General features: G+C 34.9%; 1 long non-coding RNA gene across 1 annotated transcript; it reads left to right on the top strand.

Annotated features, from left to right (window-relative positions):
- The first annotated feature begins 835 nt into the window (after positions 1–835).
- LOC134846561 (uncharacterized) lies at positions 836–6,690 on the top strand. The gene is made up of 3 exons (XR_010162824.1): positions 836–1,139; positions 2,017–2,140; positions 6,575–6,690. It is a non-coding gene; the product is annotated as an uncharacterized LOC134846561 (long non-coding RNA).
- The last annotated feature ends 341 nt before the right edge of the window (positions 6,691–7,031 follow it).

Genomic DNA, 7,031 nt, shown 5'->3' with positions numbered 1-7,031 from the left:
TGGATGCCTTCAGTTTGTTTTATTCCAAATTTTTAATTGCAAAACTGAGTCTTTTTGTATTTGGTGCTGAATCGCATTGGCAATTTTTTTAGCATATCTAGCTGCTTTATTCGTTATTAGTGTTTGTCGTTGTTAAGCTTGAGTGGCGGAAGGGATAGTATAGTGCGTGAGACTCAAAGTCTCTTGATTTCAGTAGGGCGCAGATTCGAATCCTACAGTAGCCGAGTTTTTGATAATTCGAGGCTTCTTTCTACTGTTTCTTATTTAACATAGGAGAGCTGCTTTTTGGGGTAACTCCCCAAATGGCATAATTCCCAAATGGCATAAAAATGGAAACTTTTCCCAAATGGCATAAATTTCAAGTTTTCATTGTAATTTAAACGTTTTCTATCAATTTCTAACTCTAACATTTTGTCAGGAACGAAAGCATGTGAACAAGATTTGGAATTAATTGCTTCCAAACAAATTTAAGCCACAGACCACAAGAAGCTTATTAATAACCGCAAGCTTATGCTTCTTGCTTTTGATAAAAAGTTCTACAAGTTTTTCACGATAAAATGTCAATCAACATTTGAATTGACAATTTGACTATTTTTCTCACATTGTTCACGAAAAATCTGTTCTCGATTTTTCCAAAGCAACTGTTGCATGAAATTTATGCCATTTGGGAAATATTTCATTTTTATGCCATTTGGGAATTATGCCATTTGAGACGTAATCCTTTTTGGTAGTATTTTTGCAATATTTACAAAGCGCAACTTCGCCTCTGTGTTTAAATATTTTTAGTAGCTGATTTTGTTGAAATATTTATTTGTTCAACTGAGCTTCTGCCGCAATAAGTATGATAAATCAATTGGTTCATTTTAGTGTTCACATAGAAGTGTTGAAATATCAAAATGCCTACAAAACTGAATTTGTGAAATGAAGCGATATCAGGAGAATTAGTTGAAAATTACAAAATCTTACGTTATATAAAAAAATCCTGAATTGAGTTCTGTTTTTCTTTTAATCTTCACACACCGTCCTGCTCATCAGAAAAATTTGGTGCCGCAACTCGGGAAAATTTTTAAAGGATTCGCGATAGTTTACTCACCAGGCTGCCACGTTTCATTGCTGATTAGAAACGCCACTTTTAACAGGTTTGTAAATCGGGTTTCATAGGGGATCAAAGTTAATTAAATTGGAATTTTTGCTCAAAAATAAGCTTGAAAAAGTTGAAAAACAAACAGCTACTTCAAAAGGTGTCCGATTAACTCCCACAGAAACTAGCGACGCACCGTTTGATATGATTTGTTTGTCGCAGCAATTTTATACAATTGACACACGAGAGATCAATTACTTAACAAAAATCGATTTCGACTTTGATCTTAGCCAGAAGCGAAACGACATTGCAACTGCACTGAAGCCTGTCATTCTGCTCCATAACTAGACGCTGACTGACATCGCAGATCAAAACACTCAACAGAAAGAAAAATACCAGCAAAAAATTGGAAGAACGTTATATTTTAAATAGATTTTTGTTGCAGTTTATTGTACAATGAATTTTGAGTGCAAACCGAACCAAAACCGACCCTTATTCCTGAACTTTTGTAAAGCTAACTTGACCAAAATCCCAATACTTAGAAAGAACTGCTGAAGAGTTTTCCTTTTTAATTTTAAGGGGAAACTAAAAAAATTTTTTGAATACCCCAGAAAAAAGTTTTTTTTTGCCCGAAACATCTTAAATTTCAAAATATATGTCTCCACTCCGTCGTTTTTTCAGTGAATCAATTAGTTTTCAAATCATATTGGCTTTTATTCTTGATTCACTTTGTTTATAAAAACATATTAGACGGTATATTCTTTTCTGAAAAAATTTTAAAAATCTGATTTGAAAAAAAAAATCTACAATAAAAGGCGCGTATAGCAAAAAAAAAACGGGAAATGAACATTCATGTTTTCTTCAAAAAAAAAATTCTCTAAAAAATTAATTTTTGTCATCAACTTTTGATTGTGTGTTGTCATGTGTTTGGGTAGGTGCCGAAGCTGAACAAGAAGTGTGAGAAAGTGAAGTGGCTCTATGGCAAACTGCACTCACACGCTACCACTTTCCACAATGTCTACACGCCAAGGGCACCAGTCGCCATCATATCTGCACTCGGTAATAATGCAAAACTATGCGGATATGCTTAAAAATTACCCCATTTTAACAAAAAGGAGGGGGGTTATTGTTAAGTAGGTTACGAAGCTTAACTTAGTAATTTTTAAGTAGGTTATGAATTTTCGACCAATCAGAAAGCAGAAAAATTTGAATTAAAAATAGGCTAAAGTACTGCTTTTACTTACAGGGGTGGCAATTATTTAGTTGAAACCATAGGGGGATTGTTAAGTGGAACCAACTCTGCATGCACAATACAGTTACACATCAACTCTGAAAACCCAGCTTAGCTACCCGGGTTGACCTCCATACACCGAAAATGCTTACCATACAATTCCATACATCAAGTGTGTGGAAAAATGCTTGTCATACAATTTTCATACATTTTCTGAAAATGGTTGAAAACTGGTATAAACTTATTTCTGTGGCTGTTTGATTCAAATAAAACAGTCTGGTGATAAAAAAAAACTGAGGTTTTCGTTTTTGAAAAAAATGCTTATCATACAAGTCCCATATATGGAAATTGTATGACTGGCATTTTTTTGATGGCGACACAAAAAATTTTTCAAGTAATTTTGAAAATTTGGCCCAAAATTTTTTTTGTTTTTTTTTCAACGGCAAATCGAATTTCGTACGCAAACAAACATTTTTCGAAAAAAAATTTTTTGCATGCAAAATATAATATTTTGTGTCCATAACGTAGTCCTGGATGCGATAAAATTGGCTTTTATTTTCTTTTCACCTAACTTTTTTTTTCAAAAACGGTGAAAATTCCGATTTCTTTTGAATGGAGTATTAATATATGTCTTGATCAATGTTTGATAAATTGATAATTCAAAAATTCAAAAAAATCATCATTAAAAAATTTTGCCAAAAAATAAAAGTTTGTTTCTTTTGTTATATGAATTGTGAAAGACATCCCAATTCAGGTCGTTTTCTATGCATTGTAAATGTAAGACCGTCCAACCTTCGGTGTTTTGAGTAACCAAGGTCTTTGTCACTCGTGTTCGGTTGCAAACACAACCAAAGAATTTTCAGAAACTAAATTAAGAAAGAAAAAATCAAAGTTTTTGGTTTATGGGAAAACACCTATCATACAATTTTCATATATGGAAAAATGCTTATCATAGAGTTTTCATACAATTTTCTGTACGTATGGAATTGTATGAAATTGTATGACAAGAAGTTTCTCATATATGGAAATTGTATGATAAGAAGTTTTGGTCAACCCGGGTAAACTGCAGTTATGCAATTAACCAGTAACGGCGGATATGGGGCTGCGGAATTTTCTCAGGATTTGAACCCCTCATTGCCCAAAGGGTTTGACATGATGCTAATTCATACATGATGCAAAGTCCAAAAAAACAGTCGCATACAAAACAGTCCCAAAAATAGTCCAAAATTTAATCCGAAAAACAGTCCCATTGATAGAAGTAAGAATGGTTCCAGAAACTGATTTAAAAAGTTCATACGGATTAAATTTTTTGTTGGGTTTTCTTAATTCGTAGTGCAGCAGAGAATATAGATCTACCTAGATAACAGCAGCGTCCACGTGCAGAGTTGGTTCCACTTAACAATCCAACCTATGGAACTATTCAGGAATTGCGACCCCTATAAATTAAAACGGTAAATTAGCCTACTTATTATTCAATATTTGCTGCATTCTGATTGGCCGAATATTCTTAACCTACTTAAAACATAAAAGCTAACACAATTAAAAAATGGACTCTGTTTTATCCAGTCAAAAACATTAACTTGTTTTACGCTACCAAGTTGTTTCATTTGCGAATGCTTGGCACCACTCAATTGAACACTATTCACCTACTATCTATGGAAACTATACTTACTAACAAAAATTTTGAGTCACTAGTTTTTGAAGGGCATGCGTATATCACACACAGAACACTGTCACACAACACTCTTTCCTGGCGCTGTACACAAAGCACTTGCAATGGACGTGTGCGTACAAATGAGAACTCCGTTGAAGTTGTTAAAGATCAAGGTCACTTCCCGATCTGACTAATAATGAAAATCGTAAGTTCAGGAAAACGTTAAAAATTTCGATGCAAAAAAAGACCAAAGATGGCAGAGCCAACTACGCTGACTAGCTTTGAGTTTCCTCTGGCTCTACAGAAAACTTACAACGGGTAGCAATTTCTTATTAAAAAAATCTGTTTCCCATAAATAAAATTGGTTTATTTTGTTCACCATGTTACCTAGACTAGACATAATTGAGTTATCAGATGATTGGTTCTGCGATGCAAATTTTTTGACTGCTTCGAAGATTTTTGACCAAATTTATACAACACACACACTTCAGTTGAGATGATAGATGTCCTGTACCGCACTTTGCTTTCTTCATATGAGTCAAAGCGTCTGCAGACACACAATTAAAATAACGACCTCAGGTTTTCGGAGCTTATTTGAATGCCTCTGTCAACAGGGTTTCTGTCCGCATAAGACGTCCCCGCTGCCTTCGAGTTTCTTCAAGACTTAGCATCCGCAGAAAAATAACCAATTTCAACTATTTTGAGGACAATTATAATGAAAGACTGACTTCTCAAGGCGACAGAAGCCCAGAATTGACAAAGAGCAATGGAGATGCCATCAAAGAATAAATAACAACCTTCACCACACCAACAACGCTGTAGAAGAATGGAGTTGCATTTTTGTTATTTTAAGCAACATCAAGCCCTTTCCTTTCCAATCGATCAAAAAGTTCAAGGACGAACAAAACAATGCCGAAGTTGTACTAGAAGGAATGTGCGCAGGACAAAAAGTAGCCAGAAACAAAACATTGAAATACCAAAATTTTGACAAAAACTTTTTGACAATGATTAGCTCTTATCAACTCAATGATATGATTGGGTTTATGAAGGGGTGTATTTATAAATTTAAATTATAATGATAAGTTTATTTTGTGACCATTTTTCAAACTTATTTAACATCGCCAAGTGATAAATATTTTCCAAATTAAATCCATTTCCTTGAGTTTTCAAAATCGAGCTAGAGTCAATTTGAACTCGGAGAAAATGTTGGATACATACACCGAGTTGATTTTCCTTTTTCCCCTCGCCCAACTCTCTAAGTATGCGCCCACTTTTTGTACCCTAGATATACTCGATTCATATTCATCCGCATTTCATCTTTTTTTCGGAAAATTGAAATTTGATTGTGCCTCCGGGGATATAATCTTTTGATCTCTAGAGTTTGATTCTTACGCTTTAATCTCTATATCAAGAGGTTTTTGATCTGATTTTTCGTTTGATCTCTCGTTCTTTGATCTTTAATTACGCTCATGTTTGATGTTTCAAAACGTAAATCAATTTTGTCGGCACCAAATGATCAATGTTAGATAAAAATTGAATGGTTTTAGACTTTTTGTATGGGACTCTTTTATAGAAATTTGAATGGGACTGTTTTAAATGGGACTATTTTGTATAATCACCATTTAAGAATATTTGAGATTTTTTCGACTAAATACGGATGCCATAAGATAGTTCCAATAGGAAATTTTTTGGATGGCAAAGGAGTCGAGTTCTTTTCTAAGGCCACCCTTGATCTGTACTGACCTTTCCATACCAAAAATATGGCTTGTGTGGAGCGTAAGATTTTTAAAAACCAACTTAGGATTGTTTTTAAAAAAGTTTTCCGCTAAGTTAAAAGTTTTGGCAGAAACCAACCTGGGCTTCTTGGAAGAAATTGTTTTACACTGCATAAAAAAATTTGGCTGGCGGCAAGAACGAATTTTATACAAAACTCGGGGCTCATGATAGAAAAAATAATTGAAAGAGATATTTTAACTATCGTAAAATAGGAACAAAATCCTGTTCGCTGAACGACTTGCGCCAAAAACTGAAAGCAAAACTGATAGAATGCAATTGATTTGTTTACTCCGTGAGTCTGACGATAAGAGGGGTTTCTGAGACTCTCAAATCTCTCCACATTCTAGACTAAATTATGCAGTTGAGCGAATCTCTTTTTTGCACGCCCGTTTTTTGCGTGTAAAACCTTCACGTGGTACCACCATGGCACGGCGGCAGGGGATCGATTACTATCTGACGACTCGAAGTGAACGCCTAACCACTTTGCTAAGTGCCTCTCTCTGAGCCGATAGCTGACAGGCGGTTTCATAAAAAGTCCGGTTGTCGACACTGGAAAGCGAGCAACACATTCTCTACACTTTCTAGAGTCGGTTAACAGTTTTTTCAATCTCCTGTTTTAACATTTTCTAGGAAATTTACCGTTTTCCACGTCATCGATTTTCTCATTAAAAACATTCGATCGAGATGTTCAGTTGTTGCAAAAAATTGCATGCCGCCCAATTATAAACGAATTTTGTCAAACGAATTTTTTTTCTTAAGTATTAATTTTGTTAGTTGCTTATATTGGATACTAACTAGTTAGTTGCTTATATGGATATGCGTATGTGTTTAGTGGTGAATCCTCTGTTCCGTCGGCGTGGCATCGCGACTGCTCTTTTGACAGCCTTCACCCACCACAACCGAACTACACGCAGAGTGAGCCTGATGAATGAGACCATCTACTGCAGGGCAAACTCCCACGCCCTCCAGTCTCTACTTGTGAACAAGTTTGCATTCGAGTGCCACTCTCAGGTGAAAAAAAACAACAGATTACTTTACCTATTAGAATCTATCTATCTGCAAAAAATGAGGACAATTTATAAAAATTTGCAAAAAATGAGGACAATTTTTTTGCTTATAACTGCTTATTCATAAAATATTCATATCAAGGACGCACATTTGTGATTCTCCGTGCTGACAAACAAGGCTAATCATGCAACTCTCACAGACTAAAACTACATTTTATAAACTTGAGATTTACGTGAAACTTATCAGAATACATGAGATGGATTCAGGAAATTTCTCGAGAG

The sequence above is a fragment of the Symsagittifera roscoffensis genome, chromosome 5 (genome assembly GCF_963678635.1).
Source record: "Symsagittifera roscoffensis chromosome 5, txSymRosc1.1, whole genome shotgun sequence".
In the NCBI taxonomy this organism is placed as follows: Eukaryota; Metazoa; Xenacoelomorpha; order Acoela; family Convolutidae; genus Symsagittifera; species Symsagittifera roscoffensis.
This window is presented reverse-complemented; position numbering and strand designations above follow the sequence as displayed.